At 37.9% G+C, this 22,787-nt stretch overlaps 1 long non-coding RNA gene across 3 annotated transcripts in view; it reads left to right on the top strand.

The window, feature by feature from the left end:
* Positions 1–22,787, top strand: part of LOC145965985 (uncharacterized) — a 232,990-nt gene that overhangs the window by 158,057 nt on the left and 52,146 nt on the right. Inside the window, exon 4 of one of the 3 annotated variants that reach the window (XR_014436934.1) lies at positions 8,293–8,765. The exons of the other annotated variants lie outside the window; for them this stretch is intronic. This is a non-coding gene — a long non-coding RNA (uncharacterized LOC145965985). Of the gene's footprint in view, positions 1–8,292; positions 8,766–22,787 lie in introns of those variants that run through there. 3 annotated transcript variants of the gene reach the window in all.

The raw sequence follows: 22,787 nt of genomic DNA, 5'->3' as shown, positions 1-22,787 counted from the left end.
ATATATTTCGAATAATAATACATACGTATTTAATTATTGTTATATTATACAGACAACATTTAAGATATCATTTCTGATTGATTTTCGCGAAGAAAGAGAAAAGGTGAATTTTTAATAAATAAATCATTAGCATATCCAAAATTATCACACTTCCTATTCGTGAGTTAATAAAATAAAGATTATTTACTCCGATTTTAACGAGAGTGAACCGATAGGCATTATATGTCAAAATATCAGAAGCTTTATTATGATTATTATTATTATTATTATTATTATTATTATTATTTTCATCATCATTTCATTATTATTACTATTACGTAATGCACGTCCTTTTATCGCAATTACTAACGAGTTCTCGTCAACCATTGAATTTACCATTCACTCGAAATTGTAGTGTCACCGGACATGTCACTTCGTACAACGAAAAATTCGCCTCGCGATATTACCGATAAAATACATTGTTACCCGACGAAATAAGGACAGCGAGAGGTGACGGCTCGGGAGAAGAACAGCGGTAGATAGCGGACGCAAATATTATCCATTCGCGGAGCTGAAGTTACATTATTGATTTATTTCGACGGCGTTTGACCGCTTTAACGAGATTATCGACGATCCTTCGTCCCATCTGCAAAAAAGCATGTTTTGCGCGAAGCGCAGAAAAGAGAGAGAAAGAAAGAGAGAGAGGGAGGGTGGGGAAGTAGCAGGGGTCAAGTAGCTTACATCACTTGCTTGCATTTTTCAGCACCTCTTGTTCGAGAAGGTAAACACGTAACTTGTTTCAAGATGAACTTAATAGCAAGAGTCTTGTGATTAAATTGCGCCGTTACTCGCCACTTGACTTTCCGTAAAGCCCGCCATTATTTTAACAATGAAGCGAAGTTAAACATCACGTCGATATTATTTCAACTCCGCGTCGGCGATGTTCGTTCGTGACTACTCGCCGCGTGAAGGGGATGGCAGGTGGACGGAGATTGTTTTCGTAATCGGGATATAAGTAAGGGGAGGATCTCTCCCGCTGAAGAGATCCTCCCCTCGTCGGGGGATCATCGCCGGGAATCTTTCTCGGGTTGCATAGATCTCTGCCCGGTCTAATATTCTCTTTCGCGGGATAAAGATGCGCATTAAGGACGAGCCAAAAGATTGGAGAGATGTAATTGTTCGGCCCGGAAATTCTCAATTTTGCTTCCTGGGATTGGGAATCCGAATTACTCTCATTTCCAGCGTACGAAGAGAGAAACTCGGTAGACTTTGTCTAATTCCTAATTTATTAAAGCTGTTAAATTCTCTTTTTTGAAGTCATGTAATATCATGTAATATCATAATCATTGATTTCCGTTTAATCAAATGGAATTTGTATACATTCTACTTATGAATCTTTGCACAAATATAATTATTTCTTCCAAACGAATAAATCTGAATTAACTTGATTGCAAATTACTAAATAAATATATAATCAATATATTCTGTACTATTTATTTTAATAATAGTACTAAATTTCTCAAATTCGTTTACTAGACACTAATATATACTAATATTCGTTAAACTCGATTGATCTAAAAAAAAGTCACGGCTCTGATTGCATCTCAATTATTATTTTCCCAGAATTAGAAAAGCCTCGTTTTACTTTACGTCGCAAAATATATTATCGAATAAATAGCGAGCCGGCCGTACCGTGCTTCGCGCCCCACCACCGTTCGCAATTTCGAGGGCTTCAATTGCAATAAATCGCGAATCGGGGATTCCCCGACTGCGTGCGGGATCGTACAAACTCACGCATTCCCGCCTCTTGGAGGCCAACTCAGATCGGACCGATTCAGCATCCGTGGGATGCCGGGGGATCCCGGGATCGCGCTCGCGCGCGCGCGCGGACGATTCGTCTGATAACTTTCGGCAGGAGAAAACGACGGAATCCAACCGGCACGGAAAGCGGCGCGTTTCCGGATCCGCCGCTCTCGAAGGGAAGGCGGCCACCCCCTGTTCGCGGATAGTTATGCGAGGAATCGCGGCGGTGGTTTGCGGTGCTCCTGTATCGCCTCTCCCCGCCGCGAACCTAAATGCGTTAACCTCCCCCCGTACCTTTCCCCCTTGGGCGATGCCCGCCGACCGCGTTATACCAGCAGGATGCATCGCGGGTGCAACGCGGTGCATCATGGCGCGGCCGCCGCGGCCGAAAGACGCGGCGCGCGGCCATTAATTGGATTCCCGACTGGCAATTCCCGGTATGCCGCACACCACCGCGATTCCCACAGCAGCCCCCTTTCTCCGGTCGAACACGCGCCCCAGGCCGACCGACCGGTCACTCAATTAAACCAGCTCGCGGCGATCTCGTCGCGATACAGACGCAGCATCTGATCCAAATAACGGAGAATTGTACCGGAAAATAGCATTGTTACTCCTAATAAATTTGCGGGCGCTTTACACTTAAAAGAAAAAATATAAATTAAAAGTGGTTTCAAAGATAAGAATCAACGAAAAGATAGTGACAAGGCAAACAAACCACAAGCGTTGATGGTTGACGCAAAACACAAAAAATATAATAATTTAACGATGTATTAAATTACAGACATAATAATGTTTTAGCGAAAGAAAGAATGAACAGTCGCAATAATCAATACATAAGTAAACGCAAACGTTTCGATCCTCTCTGGATCCTTTTCAATGCTATTAAAAGAAACAAAGTATTCCAAAAAAATCGCAAAAGCACTAGAATCATAACGCAATGTCAAACTCGGAGCCGTCAAAAAAAAAATTGCTAACGTACATAAAATTACAGTCGGATCAAAATTTAAGTAATAAAAATAAAAATTTAAATTTACACTTAACTGTTTTCGCGGATAAAATTATTTTTCTTCTCTAGAGAGAAGAATTGATATATTGATAGCGAAAAAAAAAACAATTCTTAAAAATACGACGTTTTTAACGTTTTAAAAATATAAAAACATGTAGAGAGATGGGCGAAATATTTGAGAAATTTATTTATTCAAGTGAAAAATAAATATTAATCCATGTTCATTTTCGTATAAAAAAGTTGTCAAAGGAAATATAATATATATATATTATTATATATATATATTATATTTCCTTTTTGACAACTTTTTTATACTTTTTTATATATAATATATATATATAATACGAAAAGATGTACGATAATTTTTGTCTATTGCTTATTATGTAAAATCAGGATCTGGGATACTTTATGTATCGTTCTTTTTGCACGGACGCCTCGAGTTTTGTATTTCGTCGGATTTTGCTGTTGCGACGCAAGTAATAAAAGGCGATCAGGCCGAACTAATCGCATTCCGTTCGTCGTCGGCCGCGGAATTTTTCTTCACAAAAGCGAACCGCGGGAACCATTCGGCGACCAGCGGCAGTTGGCGGTAAATCAGTTCCGATGCGAAATGGACGGCAGTAAGTCGCTGTAGACATTCTCTCCTTTTCTCTCGTTCATTGTTCCTCAATCTGTCTAACTTTCCCTCTTGTTTCTTCTTCTCTCTTTACCCCTCTCTCTCTTCTCTCTCTCTCTTGTGTCTTTTTCTTTCTTTCTCTCTCTTTCCGATGTTTACGCGACATCCGTTCGACCGCAAAAGAGCTGAAATTCCATCGACAGAGCCTGTTTTACGGGCACTCCCCGGATGGATCAAAGTTTTGTCCTGGAAGTCTTATGTACTCGCGCTTAAACGTTTTCCCCAGCAACAAAAGGTATTCCTGGAGGAAGAAAGAGACTGAGAGAACGGGAAGAGAGGAAATGGCGGAAAGATACCGAGGTATCCGCGGATAACGGAAGTTATGATGCAGAACGATAAATCGGATGGAACCAGAGAGGCTTTCCAGACACAGAATGACCAGGGATAAAAATTGAATTGGCCCCAAAGCTCTTTTACGTTGGACTTGATCCTACATTTGTGGATTTCGCCGAAAAGATCAACAGTTTTTCCGCGGATATCGCTTCTAAATAATAGAGAAACAATCCGCTTTGACGTCTTGGGAAAGCGCACTTTAGTAATTTATTCTCTTTATCATTAATAGCAATTTTTAAGACAAGTACTTGCAAAAAATGTACGGTAAATATTTCTTAAATATTTCATATATGAGTACTTTCTTTTTACGTCTTGAAATATATATTTATATATACATGTATAGAGAAAGTCAATTACAAAGAATCATGCGATATGTTCGCAGATTTCTAATCTCGATGCAATTTCGTATACCGAGTGGCAACGAACGGCATTTCGAAACTTGGCGCTTTTCAGATCAGAAGAAGCAAGTTTTGCCGCTCTACTTGTGGATATATTTGCGAATTTCCCCGTGAAAAGTTCGCCTCAAAGAGAATAAATCGCGCGAATGTCATTAGCGGACACACGTCTGTCCCAAACGATTTTTTTCTTGATAAAAAGAATTTCTTTCCGGCGAATGAATACGTCACAAATGTCATATGCTTATTTTTCTTTCTCTTTCTCTCTTTTTCACTGAGAGTTTCCATAAACATCTTTTCTTAAGTGTCTTATAAGACTCCCAGTTCTTCAGCTGGCCTTTTGCATCAGTTATTTCTCTGATATATTCTTGATATTGCGTTAATAACTATCATTGTGCGTATTTGTGTATGTGTGATTTTCCTTAGAAATTCTCTCATTAAAGAAATATTAAAAACACATTGTTGTTATATACATATACACATTTTTTTAATACAAGATAATAATATTTTGATTATATAATTTATCACGTATGATATTGTAAAGTATTATATGCATAAATATGATCACTATTCTCTAACTGCAAATCTTTTTCTTCCGCTTATATTTTTTATTAATGATCAAGATTTTGAAAAATGCCTTAATATGTAATTTCTGTAAGTTTGTAAAATATTCTCAATTAAAATATTTTTATAAAATTTTCATAACTTATTACTTTTTATTAAACTTTATTTTCTCTCTTTTTCTTCTTTTTGTTCACTCTTTTATTTGCGTTTATTCACTTTTTTATCATTTCTTTTGCATCTTCATAATTTCCTATGTTAATATTTTTAACTATGCAAGTAGCAATTTATGATATGAGATAAATTTGGTGTCTGACTGACAATCGATGCAATCTGACATAAATAAATATATTAAGAAATTATAAACAAAATAAATAGATAATGGCATGTTTACGTCATTCGGATGGATGAGATGGCTGAGATGGATATTCATGATCACAAAGGAAACATTGAGACTTCTAATTAAGAAAAATCAAAGGATAACAAGTCATCAAGAATAGAATAGGAACTTAATTGCAGTTATAATAAAAGCAATTAAGAGAAAATTCACAGTGGATATCATGAAAGTTTAATGGGCGAAATAAGGCAGCAATATTTAAATTCACAGGTTTGCATCACTAGCTGATAAATAAGCTGAAAAAGATCGATTCGAATATGGATATAATTCAGATATGGACATAAACAAGAAATGCACTGAAAAAGGAGGCTAAGAATTTTCAGAACAAGATGAGGAGAGGAACAAGCGAGCGAACTCTTGCGCGTGTTCCGTAATGCTTCTATTAAAATGCAATTCCACATCTTACTCCCTTCCCTTCTCTCCTTCGAAACGACAATATCTCTCTCTCTCTCTCTCTTTTTCTTCCTCTCTCTCCTCCTCTCGGTCGCGTTGTCGACTCTCGTTCGCCTCCTCCTCTCTCCGAGCCTCTTGTTTCTCCCTTTATTCATTAAATAACCGCACTGCCGCTTCCGGGCGATGCCGTGGAGTAACTTCTAAACGACTCTTCCGGAAAATGCAAATGCGCGTGCCGCTTTTCCGCCCCCGCATGCTTCATCCTCCCGCAGTAATTAAAAGGGTACGCGAAGACAACTTACGTACCGAAGAAATTGATGTGTATGTGTAAGTGTGTGTGTGTATGTGTACATTCCATCCTATCTTCTCTTTCCCTTCCCCGTCCATTCTTCACCCCGTGCTTTCGTTTCGTCGCTAATGAGGACTCGCACTGTTCTTCGTTTAAGTACGCTAATTCGTTATTTCGATCACGGGAGCTTTCGGGGAAAGAAGGAGAGACGAACATTCGCATTGTTCCTCGCAAATTTTCCGTCAAAAAATTCACTGGAAGGTGATAATCGAGCGAAATCTATCGCCTTGCTTTAAAATATTTGAGACGATATTCGTGTAAATTTCAAATATTTAAGAAACAAATATTATCAAGAAATTAAAGAATAAGTGAAAATTTAGAATGTTTAATTAATTGAGTAAATAAATACCTGTGAATTATAGGTCAATTGATTTGTATCAAATCACAATAAGCATCCTATGCTTTTTCTATTGAATCAAAAAACAAGCAAAGCCACAAGCACTGTACAATTTCATATTATAATTTCATATGGAGATGTATAATAATATATTTATAATATTCTCTCATTAAATGTCCATCTCTCTCTACGTATATATATATAAACATAGTTTTATAAATTATTCATATAGACTAATAATCATGTCATCATGTTATAACATTAAATATGTAGTGAGATCGTGCATGCAATTCGACAAATAAATAGATATTCTGCATAATGATTAATTTCTATAGAATCTCTCGCAAATAATAGCATCGATATAAATCCGAGAATAATTGCGTGTGCATTTTCATTTTTTTTATAGAAAAAAGACCGTACTTAATCCAGCGCGGACTGCCTTTATTTATATATCATGATTACACCGATTACAAACTAAAAGACCGTGCAAACTCGAGAGATAAGATAGAAAGATTACATATAATAACATACTCTGCGCATACAACGGAATCCTTATACATATTTGTCATCATGTATCTTGATGCATATCTACATATAAATTATATATGCATATCTAACAATATATCTCTTTTACTCTATCCATCGCCTTTTCATCCCTACGAGAATCCAATAGCTATCACGAGATTATATTCGCTGTACTGTTCATCTATAACGGAATATATTGGCAATTGCCAATCTCCATACGTCATCAATGCTTCAGATGCTTGATAGGTTTATTATATGTATGTATACATATATACATATATGTATTAATCGTGATAAATGACTACTTACGTGCCAACATAATATATATCTCTAATAATATATATCTCATATTGTCAGTTCTTTTTCGTGTTTCTGATTTTCTGAGCAAACATTAATTCTAAATGTCAAGTTTCGAGATGAAAATTTATCGTTTCAAGAAAATGCCATTAAAATTTAAAATTATGCATAGCAAATGTCAATTTTCACGGTACAGAGCGCGAAACGTCTAACGTAACATGTGACAGATACAATAATAACATTCCTCGGATGCTCATTCATTAATTCGTCCCGGTATCACTAGAGCATCATGCAAAGGGTAAATTTCAGAGCATCGAATAGTATCGATATGTCCCTCTATGCGTCCTGTTTGTTCCTAGTATCGCTAATGAGTTAGACACGACCGATGAACCGCGTACGAGGACAAGGATGGCAGGGGAGAAGGGAAGCAGAGGGAGTTGACGCAGTGGACGTAGGAGGTCCTTGAATCCTGGTCCCTCAAAGCTAATATAATTATGGAGCGTAGCAGGACCCGGCAAGCAAACGGCTCACGGATACAATCAGGACAATCAGCATGATTGGCGGTCTCAAGTGTACACACGAGAAACTCTGTGGGCGCCAAAAGCTTAAGGCCAACGACTGTGTCACATTGTCAGCGATGTTACTCCTTCGAGAATCCTAGTCATGCGGGGTCCACGCTACTAATAACGATGTCCTTGCTCGTTCTTTCATCGTAATAATATCACGCATTTTTCCCATCAATCAAAGATAATCCCAAGATGAGTGGGCGATATCAAATCATCGAGGATTTCGTCATCTTTCTCAGAGAGTGCATCATAAAAGTCAACAATTGTTCATAGTTATAAACAGCGAGCAATACAGCATAATTTCATATCATATAATTGTGTTATTACGAGATAAAAGACCATCGTTACGTTTTTGTTATATATAATAATTCCATCCTTAGAATCGAGAGATCTTAAAAAAATGATTCCTCTTTCAAAGTATTTAAAGATGATTCAAGTACCTACTTATTTTATAACGAAAACTTTTTTCTTCAATAATAATTTTAAGGAGGATAAGTTATCTATAAAATATTTAACTAAAACTACGACCAGAGATTTGCGATTATCTTTCATATCAAAGATCACACATCGACTAAGAACTTAATAAATCTCAAATCTTCGAGAATCACGATTCTTGCGGCCGATCACCTCCGCGACCTGATACTAATAAATGTTGATACTAATGAATGTCCGCAGGGGGAACAATGAATCGAGTTTCGATTTCGATGATCGCTGACGATCTTTTGGATGACGCTGCAGGGATCGCAGCCAGAAGGATCGCCGAAGTAGGAAATTTGATCCGACCGATCGGTCGAGGTATCAGACGTCGCCAGTTCTCAAAGGGATCGGAGGTTGAAGGGGCAGGCAAGCTCGAGCATTGTTTACGCAGCATATTTGCGCCGCCGATCGATCCATCCGCTTAATCGAAGGACGTGCCTAATGGAATTCGCCGTGCAAGGGAATAATTTCCTCGCCCGGAGAATCCTATCCGCGTTACGTGCGATCGATGCCATTTGCTGCCGTTCGCGTTTCATTAACACCGCTGGAAGCTAAATCAGATAGAACTGTACATTTCGCCCTGTTCGCCTCTGTTACATCTTCGGAGAAATGGCTTTGTATATAGTATATCATGATTGTTTTTTTTAATATGATTTGCAATACGTAATTCCGATCAGAACGCTATTTATAATTTTACATGTCACTCATTTGCATCTAGTTATATATTTGCTAATTTTATATATTTTTATATATTATTTATATTTATATCTTATATTTTATTTATATATTTTCATGAAAAATATATAATGTTGGCTCGTGAATATTAAAAATTTCATGAATCATCGAAAATTTCGCGCGATCGAAGCCACGAAATAAATCGCAGACAAGTAAGCTGCATAACTCCCGCGTGCATAAATATTGCACCCTTATGGATCCTCGCATCCGTCCTACTCTCTTGCATGCCAAGACGGCGCGACTATTCAATGACCGGCGAAAATGCGAGCATCTCGAGAGCAGTTGCGTACGTAAGGCACATAGACGCGCCGAGAAAAAGAGACGAACAAGAACAGGATCGGATATTATTAAACCGAACCGACGAATAGCCGCGGTCGATTCATCCTCTGCGAACGCCATGATGCATGTGCAATGTAGGCCATAGAATTGTCACGCGATCGTGGAGCATAACTTTACGTCGTGATGGCTTTCGGAAACGATCCAGTTCCTTCTTCGCGTTGCATTGTATTACACAATACTCGCCTAAAACGTGTAACCCTTATATATCACACTTTGATCAATCAAAAGCACCCCGATGATGAAATAAACTATTTTCGTTTATTTGCTATTCTTGATCGTAGTGTTTCTTAGTCATTGTGTGTTTATTATTATATATAATTTTAATACAATTGTCAAATGATAAATGAGTTTTTTTTAAACATATATGTAATATTATTGTTGGTCAAGAGATAGGAATAAAAGATTGAATAATTAGCAGATAATTAAATTCCCTTTTAAATAAGAGAAAGAGGAAAAAGAGAGAGAGAGTATTTCTTCGGTTTGCCACGAGGTTGCAGCATCAGATAGAGGAGAAGAATAATATTTGATTATTAGCTTTTCTCATCTAAACTCTCTTTTTCTTATTCTATATGCTTATATAATGATCAGCCTCTCTCACGTGGAAATATTTATTTATATCGCTATCCACGACTAAATAAAGATGTCGAATAAATTTTAATCATTTACAATCTTTTATAAATTTTTTATAAATATATAGAGATAAAATATATATAGGTCATAATTCAGAGATTAAATTCAAATCTGTTCGGCAAAGATAAAATGAGCCAACTCTTCCGCGGGAAACACAAGAGGCGCTCAAGGATTTTTATTCATCTCGATATCCTTTGTCCGAGAGTATCTATTTCCGCGAATTATATTCGCGCTACGTGTGTCGTCGGCGAATTTCGAGTTCTTATTACGAGATCCGAGTGAGCACATAGGAACAGTGGTTATCAGCCACTGGTCTGGAAGCGCAGATAACCACGTATCGTTCAGCGTGTTCAAATTCGCAAGACGACGACATCGTCCACGTCGTGCAATTTCATTTCGAAGCGAGTTTCCGTTCGGACGAAGGATGCACTCTACCTTACGCCGATGATTCTTGTGGAAGATTCTTCTGGAAATCGGTATCTTCCTCGCGAGAGGAGATCGTCACGTACGCACTTCCGTCGAAGACACGGAGATGCCCCAATTGGCCATCGCGCTGACACAAAAAAAAGAAATGAAGCGGACGAAGAAGAAATTCAACGAGGCTGTGAATTTAAGCGGTTTACACTTCGTGCCAAAATGGAAAGTGGATTTCAATAATTAAAAAGCAAGAAAATTAGATTATATATTTGCTACGAGAAGCCTCTTGTATAGCATACCTTGTTCTTCTGTGAAATAATTTTCTCTCTCTTGGAATAATGAATTATACAGGAGAGAAAAAGTTATCTTTTAATTGCTCATTTACATAATTGAATTTCTCAACCGTGATGCAACCGATAAAAAAAGATGGTGAACTGATAAGTGTTATTACTTCTCTGTAGAATAAAAGATAGAGATTGACACATAATTGCTTTTCGAGATAAGCTAAAAAATACACTTTCGTTATCAAACATTCCTTTTTATATTTTAATAACAAATTAAAATTCATCATTATTTGCTAAGATTTCTCTTTCTCTCACCGTGGAAAGAATTTACAGTTGGAAAAAGCCAAGAATTCCTCATATTAAATCTCATTTTATATAAAATAATATCGCGATATCGTGCTTTTATTCATCCGAAATAAATGACGGAGAAGAGCACGCAGCACATCGACCGACATTGATACGGATTAATCTCCACTGAACAATACTAACAATCTCTCTCGCGCCGTGCGAACACCTTCCAACTACCGGACGAGAGCCAGCAGGTAGTCGATCCGGTTGCGAGATCCCAGCGAGAGATCTCGGGGGGCTAGCGTCCAAGAAATGCAACGCGTCGTGTCGCATCGGCAGGGTCGGTCTTCGGCGGCCGCAAAGAGCGTGCATAATACGGGCTCGCTATTGTCGTCGGTGTCGAAGTAAGGGATGACCGAAGAAGGGAGCTGACGGTGTTAATCGCATTGAAAACTGGCGCTCCGTGTCGGACCTCGGTCGCGCTACGATTCGGGTAAAATCGGGTCCGATGCGAGGAGAGTCGCGCGGTCTTCACGCTAAAATCGCGGAAAAGGCGCGGGAATTTGCCGCAACACGGATTTCCTTCGGGAGACAGGGAGGGAGCGAGGGGACTCATCCGAAGGGTGCCACCCGAAACGTATTCGTTGCGCTCCGTGCGACATCGTGGATATTGTTTAGCGAAACCTCCAGCTGCGCGACGTTTGCTTTTTCTCGCGCCATTAAGTTTGAGGCACGCTTGCGAAAGTATTATAACGCATTCTTGGACCGGGTGTGGTCAAACGAAGAAACGTGATGTGCCACGTGATCTTAATACTAAGAGTGTCCTGATGCTATTGGCGTTTTTATTGTTCATGAACCGTAAATCATAACAACGCAACCGTAACAATACGCTTGTGTTGCGTGAATTTTTTTAAAATTAGAGAAATGTTTGAGAAAAAATTCTATTCACTCTATAAATAAAGATAGATATCGTGTATCATAATTATTAAATTATTTGATATGTATATAAGTGTGTAAATAAAGCTATGCTGGCACAAATTTCATAAATCAATATGAAACATTTACGTTAATTTATATTTACTTTATATATTGGTAAATTCATCGCAAGTGAAAACCAGTTTCTAATCAGAATTTATAACTTGCCTTAAAGATGAAAAACATGTTAAAAAATAATGGGATTATTTTCACGATTAAATTATACATGTATAATTTGTTAATTAAATTTTATTAAAAATAATGTAAACTTATTTATATATTTCATTATACGCAAGATTGAATATATACATTGATTTTTGCAAAATCCACAAGCCGAATAATCGAATTAATTGTTTCGATGTAATAATCATTTTAATCGATTCATAATTTCAAGATCGATTATTTCAATATAATGATATTTTATATATCAATTTCGAAATTAACTTCTTCGCGTGGCCTTTACGTTTACTTTCCACGTTTCTGATATCAGCTAATTGACACATTTGAATATGTATATTTCAGATGTACACGCGCGGATGTTAAAATCAGAGACAGCAACGCTCGCGCTTTATCACAAACGATCAAAGCGGCAATTAATATTAAAACCGACGGCGCGGCGCGGAAAATGAAAATAGCTCGGATTTCAATTAAAATGTCCGCATACAATGGACCCGCATAGCGGAAAAATAATACAGTTCCATCCATAATCCTTTGTTGCCGGCATCGAAAGAGAAAGAACACGCGCGATCGCAGTACGAGAGAGCCGAGACGAGAGAGAGTTGATTCTCTCCTCGGAAAGCGAAGAAATGCCTCGGAAACCGGAAAGACCTTGGGGCGCTCCAATTTTAATTAATACCACCCGGCAAACAGAGCGTTCTCGCCTAAACCATTGTTATCCTTGCAATGTGCATTGATCGCGACAAAACAATATAATCCACCCTGTCGGTATTATAATATACACAGCGAACGTTCTTCTCATCATAACAGAAGTTGGCAAAAATATCAAAGTACCGGCATTTGCAAAAATTTTTACACTGAAAATACTCAATGAAATTATAATGAAAATAATTTACGATATTTAAATTTGATGATTAGATAAAAGAAATTATATCTTTTTATCAAATTTTCAAGTTTAATGTAGTCGATTAAAATTTCCATGCGAGTCTTGCGATTATTTGTCGAAATTATTCATCACATCAGCTGATTTATTATTTCGTAATTATTTTCGTATCAAGTATATCAAGTATATCAATATTGACATCACTATGAAAAATATTTAAAAAGCCAATAAGAAGAGATACGAGGATACCGTTAATACCCTAGAGATTCTTATTTTTCTCGACCCGACCAATACATTGTGAATCGTACAAACATCCCGAAACACAACCCTCATTCGCATGCCGCGTGCAAAATTACAATCGCATTAACACACAAAGAAGATTATGCGCAGCCGCGCCGCCGTCATCCATTATTCATAAAAGCGAGCGAAATAAAAAGAAAAAAATACCCGCCGCGCATACACTTCATCGCGCGCGACGATGACCCGCGTTTTTTTCAGATATAAACCGCGGAGGAGAGCGTCATTTTGGCGAGCGCGCCGAGATAAATCACGGAGCGCGTTCGTCCGGCGCGCGCGATGTTGTAATATGCATGTACCGGGCAAGCTGAACACCCGGCCTGGACCTGGACACCGCCGACCTGACGTGTACAACCGCGATGCAGTCGTCAGCGTGTAGTGGAATATATGCAGCAAGCACGTCCGTGTACAGCCAGTCACCTACCGCGCGAATTCCTGCAGGTGTTAGAACGACGAAAGGGCAGAGCAGCAGGGGACGAGGAGAGAAAGAGAGAGAGAGGGGAAGACTAAGGAGACTTCCGAAGGGGTTTATGCATCGCATACGTCTCTCGTGACTCGAACATCGAGAAACGGCGGGAAACCGCGATGCTCGATCGCACGTTTGACTACGAACCACCCGGTGTTACGTGAATCGTGCATTGTGGCCGGAAAAGGAGGAAGACAGAAAGAGAGAGAGAGAGAGACGGTAGGACCGGTAAGTCTTCGGCCCACAATGGCATTCCCCGATCTCCTCTCGGGAACACGCGGTCGTGTAAAGGGACATGTAAAGGGATATATTACCGCGTGTATACCGCCCACGGCGAAACTGAACGCCCTTAACCCGAGCACACAGATTGGAGAACGCGTGTATGTAGAGGATATCGCGCGCGCGAAAACCACACTAATTTTCAAGATGTGTTACCCGAGCGCTGGTCATTCCGGACTCTCGAAAGAGCCCGCGGGGGATCCGCCGCCTGACACCCGATTAAACATCTGTGAATGCGGGCGCGTGTGATTCGTCTCGTGCGTAAGCGTTTGCGATGTATGGGAAGGGTAAGAGAGGGCGAACGACACTTTCGCTTGTTTATTTAATTAAAAAGGAGACTCCCGAAAGATACACGACCTCTTTAATTCACTCTCTTTAATCTCGTATCCATCAAGTTTTATTTAAATTTATTTCATTGTGGAAGAAAGAGAAGGGCTCCAAGAGAGGTCTCGATGTACACATTGGAAACTTTATTATTCGGATCGAAACGTTCCTTAAAATTTATTCGTTCCGTTAATAGCACACAACTGCTCGTAACCATCACGCAGCTCGAAAGCGAGCCTAGTCAGCCGATACCGGAAGACATATATGAAAGCCGCACTAATTTCTCAATAATAGCCGTACTGACCCACGTAACTCCGCAGGAGGTCCGCGATGTTATCGGACCCCATCGTCTCTGACCAGGTATCGAGACGAATTACGTCGCGTCATTCGGCCCGAATCCGAATTCCGTAGAATCACAGCTTCGATTTGAATCTGAAAGACTAACCCTCTCGAAAGCCCAATCGAGCCCAAACCGCTCGTTTAACCGATCATTCTTGCACTCCTGTCGGGCGAGGTACACAATGAACCGTTAACCCTTCGAGCCGTACCTCAGATCGGATGCCAAGTTATATAATACCGTAAATGACTAAGAGTTTACTAGGCCAAGATGCATTATAATTCATGATTTATAGTATCATGATAGCACGGCGCGACCGTTTACGAAAAAGAAAAATCTGGACATAGACGTTGAAGCCAAAATGAAACTACAAACCGCTTCCATTTGCGCCGATGATTAAGCTTTTGCACACGCAATCGCAAGATACGCGAATGTTTTTTGAATCAAACATAATTCAGTGATAAAGTAAAAAAAATAATAATAGAAAAAACATATCAATTTTCTTAAATATGTATGTCTCGGAGATAAAAAATGCTGTCATTATAAATATATTTGAGCTAATATAAATTTCGTTTTTTTAGTTTATTCACAGGGCCGGTTTAGGGGGGGGGGGGGCAACAGGGGCTGAAGCCCAGGGGCCTCCACAAGAGGGGGGCCTCCACAACACAAATTTTTGGGTAAAATTTCCTATCGAATGGTATACAACACAAGGTCTATGTATATTGCTTGACCTTGTTATTTCGCAATAAATTATTTAAACAACGTAAACATTTCTATTTGATTTTGGTTCAAAAATGGTTAGGGGTCTCCATCTCTTCGTTGCCCCAGGGCCTCCACACCTTTAAACCGGCCCTGTTTATTCATCAAAACTACGGTTTATGTATTATTTACTCGTTTGTATACTAAATCAGTTTGTCGAGAGTTGTTGGAAAGTTCGCATTAAAAATTTTAATTTTAGAAGATAAGAGAAGAGCGCACTCTTAAAAATACTTGGTTTCAGAAATATAAATAAGAAAAAGTAAAAATTTTTAAATGAAATATAGAAAACAGTCTTCAGTGAATATTTCTAAGTATAATTGTTTATCTTTAACTTTCAACTAGAAAGCTAGAGCCTAAAGGCAACATGGTATATCGATTTTTAGTACCTCTCCTTTACATTCAATATTCGAAACGAACGAAGGAGAGAAGAGGATAGACCGGAAGATGCACGTTGGTGAAGCACAAGCCGAGCTCAGAGTTATCCTATACTCTACGAGAAAGCCGAAATCTCTCATTCTATTCTTCGCAGTCTCAGCGCGAGGAAGGTCTCGGCTAAAATATTCAAGAGAGATCGAGCAAGTCGATAGCGATTGTCACGCGAGGTCTATTCTTCCGTGAGCGTCGTGACTCTAAAATCGTTCAGGTGGAAGAGACGAAAGATGGAAGGAGATTGAAGCCTGCGTATCCACGCATGTCCCAATATGCATAGATTTCGGAAGTATTTTTTCGAAAGCGAAAGTGAAGCCCAGAGTAGATATTTAGATAGTTAAACGATAGTTTCGAAAATTATGTGAGACCTCTGAATTTAATAAAGAAATTAGAATATATACGATGTACTTAACATTCACATTTAAAACGCGTTGTTAATCGATTTTTGTCCATATATTAGATTTTAGATCAAAATTTAATGAAGATAGACGTAGATGTTTCGGATGTTTAGAATTTGAAGCAGAAGGAACATGACTCTTTATTAAGAATCAATAATCTTTAAATCTCGAAAATTTCAAAACTAATCAAATTCGTGAAAACAATGGATAATCCAGAGTTCCTGATTCTTAAAATTCTGCTATTTCTTATTCTTTTTTTTTACAAATTCAATAATATCGCGCAATATGATGGATTTTGACAGTTATAAACCGTTCGAAGCGAGCCGGACGAGAAGACGCGCTTGTGTTCCCGTTTATTTCGCAAATCCCGTCCATTGTAGTCGCTTAAATGGTCGGCCAAGTGTGTCTTTCCTCCCCCTGCCTTGGATCGCGGTGACACAATGCTCGGTATCATCGAGGCCTGTTTACATAACCCGGCATCTGTCACAACTATTTGTGTCCGGAGACATAGATTCCTTCCTCAGGCTCCGAGCCTCGCAGCTTAAGCTGTCGTATCTTTTGTCGCGCTACCGGATTCTGCGTCCCTCTCTCTTCACGGTCATGCTCGAGTGCTCCGGATCAGCAAACACACATAAGCGCGTCCTGTTCCGCGAGACATTTCATCGAGCATATCCCACGTCTGATGCGTTTTGTATGTTTTTGTTTTGAAAGAAGACGCTTTCTACGCGTGGCTAAGTCGATGGGATGCTGTAAGTATTCCGTGGGATTTGTCAAATATACGAAGATGGTTTGGATTTATTTTACAACGGATTTTCTCCTCATGATCGGAGCGTAAGATTCTACGACTGTGGCTCGATTAAAGATTTTTCACTACCTTAACATAGAGGATTTGTATGTATATGTATAAGAGGATTTAATAGATTTATAGATTTTCATATTCTTGATTTTTCTCGGAAAAAATTTGGATTGTTATTTTAAAATCTCAAACGTAATTTTCTCCTATTCATGATGATCAGAGATCGGTTGTTCCAAAATTTTCAAACATTCCTTAATAATAATTAATTCGTCAAGTAATTCTTTGTAAATTATTTATCTCATACTTTGCTCCAATCGTGCACCTCGAACGAGAAATTTTCGAATATAAGTCGAGTAGGATAATCGATTTTTCTTGGCATAAACCAACCCGAAATCGTCATTGTTATTTCATACGATCGGCGAGTTCAAAAATGAAAGAGCCGTTACATCTCGCAGCCTATCACTATCCATATACTTGCCTTGATTCACGACTGGTTTTACAAAAGCAAATGGTAGACGACGGACGGATTGCAGGTCAAATTATAGGCTCGGCAATTCCGTAGCACACATAGAATATGTATATATATGAATGTCAGATTATACATACAGAGTGATTCAAATTCAGTGCGCAGTCGTTCAACCATAGACGACGGAATCCAAGCCAAGAAAACTTTGCGAAATCCGAATTGCGTAAACGTTGTTTGATGATAAAAAAGTTTAAGAAATTAATCGATCGAATTTTGTCTTGACAAAATAAACTCGAAAGATCTTAGTAAATATTAAAAATAAAAAAAATCATTAAAGATAAAAAATAATAACGATATAAAAAAATAGATGTAAAAGATATTTAATTAAAGATATAACAAATTTTTATTATAAGTGTAAAAAATTAAAGATATAAAAAAATATTATATCCAAAATATATTAAAGACCAAAAATTTCGACAGATTAAAAAAAGATAAAATTCCATGAATATCGAGACACTGTATGTATAATGAGGGTTACAGAACGCTGCACCCATATGCCCTTCATTACATCATCGTGTCGCAGCATTATGTCATCGACTCGACTGTCTCGCCATGAGACAATGATGCATAACTCGAATGAGATAAATCCACCGATGTCGCGCCGATGACTTATGCGAAGTCGAAGCGACTCTCGACGACAAATAATGTTTGCATACATGATAACGATAACGATAAATATCGATATCGCGTCGTGTGTATTTGCCGCGAGTTATCAGCCTCGTTGCGATAAATAAGCGTAAGCTTGGAACAATACCTGAGATATCTAAACTGCTAGTGAATTTTTATTATGCGCGCACGTCGCAGGCTTAACCGATTTTATATACGGCATAAATGTCCTACAATAGGTACTTCACGTACGGAAAGTAATGTATTATAAAATGTGTTAAATTTTGCGTACTTTTACTTTTTTTTCGAAATTACTCGAGGATTTACTTTATAATTACGATCATTTTTCAAACGTATATTTTAACTTTGTAACATATCTCCTTTTTGGAAGTAAAAATGCTTTTGGAATAAAAATGTGGAAATTGAAAGTAATTGTAACACAAAATAAAAGATATGATACGAAATACATAAGTTCGTACTTTATATGCCTAGATAGATAGATATGCGCGAAAGGACTATTACGAGAAGTTATTGCGAATATCGGGGTAACGTTGCCTCGCAAAATACCGAGTACATCATTCGAGAAGTTCGCGAAACTCGGCGCATAAATGTACATCATCGGCTTCGAGCCGACGTTCTGTCGATCGATAAAACATTTCGATTTTACCCGTCAAAATACGATACGCGTATTTTCAACGATCGATGCCGCGCATGCAAGCATCGAACCGCACGTATACATAACTTTGGTAGAAAACGCATAACTTCCGGTAAGTTTGCTCGCCGGCGATACGCTGGACGTGCGATTCGTGGCCACGGTAAACATGAGTTAGTTTACCATTCAAGTAGCTGCATTAGCGTTTTCGCATCACCGCCGTAAAAATATTTCTCTCGCTATTTACATTTCCCAATTCTTTTTTCTTTTTTTTACCAAAAAGTGTAGAGAAAGTTCGCACCGTTGAAAAAATTGGACTTAAATCGATAGTATCGATATAAAAACATCCATGAATTTGCGATACAAGAAATGAAAAATTCTTGTATATTAAAAAATAATATCCTTATTTAAATCAGATTTTGCCAGCAAGTCATGTAATAATCTTCTTGAATCATCTAAAATTTACCTAAAATCCTCCCCGTGAATGAAAAATTTTGAGAAAACAAATTCGCCATATTTCAAATTTTTTCTATTTTTTTTTAATCGAAAAGCGCAGAGAAAATTCACGATATCGAAAAGATTGGATTTGAAAGTATGATCGATATGAAAATATCCATAAATTTATACAATTCAAAGAATTCCTATAAAAGATAATATCCTCATTCAAGATAGATTTTGTCATATAATATTCTCTACCTAATATTCTTCCGGTGAACGAAAAATTCTGAGAACAAACTTGCTACATTTCAAATTTTTCTTTTCTATCAAAAAGCGCAGAGAAAATGCTGTCGAAAAAAACTGAATTTGAAATCAAATGTGATCGATATAAAAATATCTATAAATTTATATATATACCCTTGAAGAAATAAAGAATTCCTATATGTATTCCTTATATATCATCCAAATCAGATTTTGTTATACAATAATATTCTCGATACAATAAAATTCTCTTGGTGAGAGAATAAAAAAATTCAGAGAATGTAGAATCGCTATATTTAAAATTTTTCTTTTCAAAAAGCAGAGAAAACTCGCGCCATCCAAACGACTGGATTTAAAATCAAGTGTAATCGATATATCAGTATCCATGAATTTACGATTCAAGGAATGAAGAACTTTTATGCATTAAAAAATAATATATCCCCATTCAAGTTAGACTTTGTCATGCAATAATATTCTCGACCTAAAATCCTTTCAGTGAACGAAAAATTCTGAGGACACGAACTCGACTTGACGAAATCGAATTAATTCGCAGGAAGATGACGTCGCGCTTCCTTCATTTTTCCCATACCCGAGGGGAAACACGCGGGACTCGTCGTTCGCAAATGGAGGCGAGCAGTACGAAACTCGAGACTCCGTTAATGGAAAGGCAAAGTACGGCGGCCGTACTTTGCAACGACTCAGTCGAAACTGAGCTAACTCAACCGCGCTCGAAATTATCGCGGGTCTCCTCCGTCCGTGCTTTTCCGCGCTTATTGCGGCCGCACCCGCGATATTTTACGCGTTGTAACGCGCGCTATTCCATATTTCCGACGAATACTATGCGACTCGAGTGGTAACTCGAGTAATATCCGTTCGCGTCCGCCAACTTTGTTTCTACTTCATCCTGTCGATGTTGTAACTTGGGGTAACTCGCCTCTTTCTCTCCTCTATCAGCGATTAATCGCGCGACAATTAATCCGCGATATCGATTTTTTTAATCGATATACAGCGAGTAATTAAAATAGATTCGCGTATTCATAAATCTGTAAATTTTGCAGCGTGTGATTAAAACAGCCATCTTTTTTAATTATTCTCTCGACGGGTTTCCATTTCTCTATTTTTATAGATACGTAGTGTATTTTTTTCCATTATTCCTTAATTGCGGAATTTCTTGCTCGCGGAAACACTCGTTTCCCTTAGTTTTTCCGGTAATATTTCCCGCGCCTATTACTCCCGCAGGCCGGGAATACCGGTAATTCGTACTGCACGGCGCAAAAACGCTACTCTTGTATCCTCGCGGGTCACGTAAATATTAATAATATCAAAGAGATAACGCGCGCCCGCCCGTGCATAACTTATCGCGCCGAATGATAAGTCGATCTAATAAAAAGGATGCTATTATATTTCCATGCGAGATATTTATATCCGAAAAAAATTACAATAAAAATTAGATCTCTTAATTGGCTGGTACTTGCAAACTTTTTAACGCGATTGGATAGATATTCTCTCTCGTATTATACGCTTGGAAATTAAATGATTAAATTTATACTTTTCGATATATAAATAAATAATAATAATCTTATTTATTTGATATTTTCCTCGATTTTTAACGAGAGTAACGGTAAATAAAAATTCAATTTTCTTAAAGCTTCGCGGCGTCTCCACTCTTCGAATCTTCTGAATCTGCGGGAATCATGAATATTTCTGTCGACGGAAGGTCGGAAGAATCGGAGCGACTCCGTAACGGAGACGATCCGAATAGCATTTCACGAAGCGAAGAAAATATGAATCGCGCCATCGCTCGCGTCTTGGAAGTAAACGGGGCGATGTATCGCCGAGGTCCCGGAAAGTTTCGCGACATCTTGAATATTACCACTAAATCTCGGAGCTTGTAATGCAGACATTTTGAAATGGTTTCCAGACTGTCCGTTATACACACATGCAAATACATATGCGCGCACACATACACACATATCATTCCCCGCAGACGGCAAAAAGCGGCTCGATCGCGCCATAAAATACTTCTACCATGTTACGGATCGTGACAGGGTGATATTTATGAAACGAGTGTGTTTCGTGTAATGAGAACCGTGTTTGCTAATCCAATATCGTCGTTCCCGTATCTATCCGCATATTCGTATGGAAATTTTATATCCCGGAAACACGTCCGTTTTACCGCCGTTGACATTTTAATTTGCATTCCAAATACGCCGATTAAGATAATATGAGAATTTGATGGTTTTGTGCATATAAAATTTCGATTTTCATACGCGCGTTACATCCAACAGTCGAAATAATAATAAAGATGAAGTTTAGCCCTGTTATTATATATATATATATATATATATATATATATATATATATATATATATATATATATATATATATATATATACGTACACTAAGAAAAATCGTTTGATTGTACCAACAAGACGTATATGATTGAAGGCATTTTGATTAAATCAAACAAGAATTTCTAGTTATCATGATAAGACTCGATTTTTTATAACTAGAACGTTTAATAGATTTTATTATAAGGATTTGGTTAGTATTTTCTGGTTGGATCTATAAAATTTCTTGTTACATTAATTTCTTTGCTTGCCATTAGGCGACGAGCCACTCTTAATTTAACTCGTATTCAATATTTGCCATGAAATGTATATAAAGAACTAGTATTAACATTAAATCCAAAATATATTTTTTTTCTCTTACGAGCAGTAGTGCCAGAAAGAGGACGCTAGCTCTCTGATTGTGTGTTTGAGCTGCATCCTCTTCTTGCATCACTGTTTATCAGTTTAATTTCTAACAAACTGAATTTAAAATAATTTATTCAATAATCTGGATTGAATTTATCCAATAATCTTGTTGGAATTCAGAATATTAAACAGACTTTTGAGATTAGATGGAAAAAATTTTAGACGACTTGGTGCTAGTGAGTTTAGTATTATTAACCAGAAAATTTGGTAAATTTAACAGGAAGAAATTAATCATATTCATCTGGTAATTCCTACAAGAATTCTGGTTCGTCCATTTTCCAACAGACATACTGATTGAATCTGCCAGAATTTTAATTAATGCAACTAGATTTTTTTCTCAGTGTACACACGTATCACGTCGCATATACATTTTTCGCGCGATCAAAAATTCCCTATCTCTTATCAGTCCGAAAAAATTTAATCCCGTTCGTATCATTTCCGCGGCTTCTTCTCCTCTTCTGTTTCCCGACAGAATTATGAGCTCGCGGCAACATGACTGCATTGTCGACGGTACCGGAAAGGTGTTTGTATAGCAACGTATCCGCCTCGCGTGGCGCGTTAGAAACTATTGAATTAACCGAGACGTTGAAAACCGTCGTCGGAACGCTTTATTTATTTATTTTCTTTTTTTTTTAACCAGA

The sequence above is a fragment of the Camponotus vicinus genome, unplaced genomic scaffold (genome assembly GCF_025532165.1).
Source record: "Camponotus vicinus isolate PSW18456_S1 unplaced genomic scaffold, iyCamVici1.0 SCAF_2, whole genome shotgun sequence".
Classification (NCBI taxonomy): domain Eukaryota; kingdom Metazoa; phylum Arthropoda; class Insecta; order Hymenoptera; family Formicidae; genus Camponotus; species Camponotus vicinus.
The sequence above is the reverse complement of the archived record's forward strand: the minus strand, read 5'-3'. Positions and strand labels throughout refer to the sequence as shown.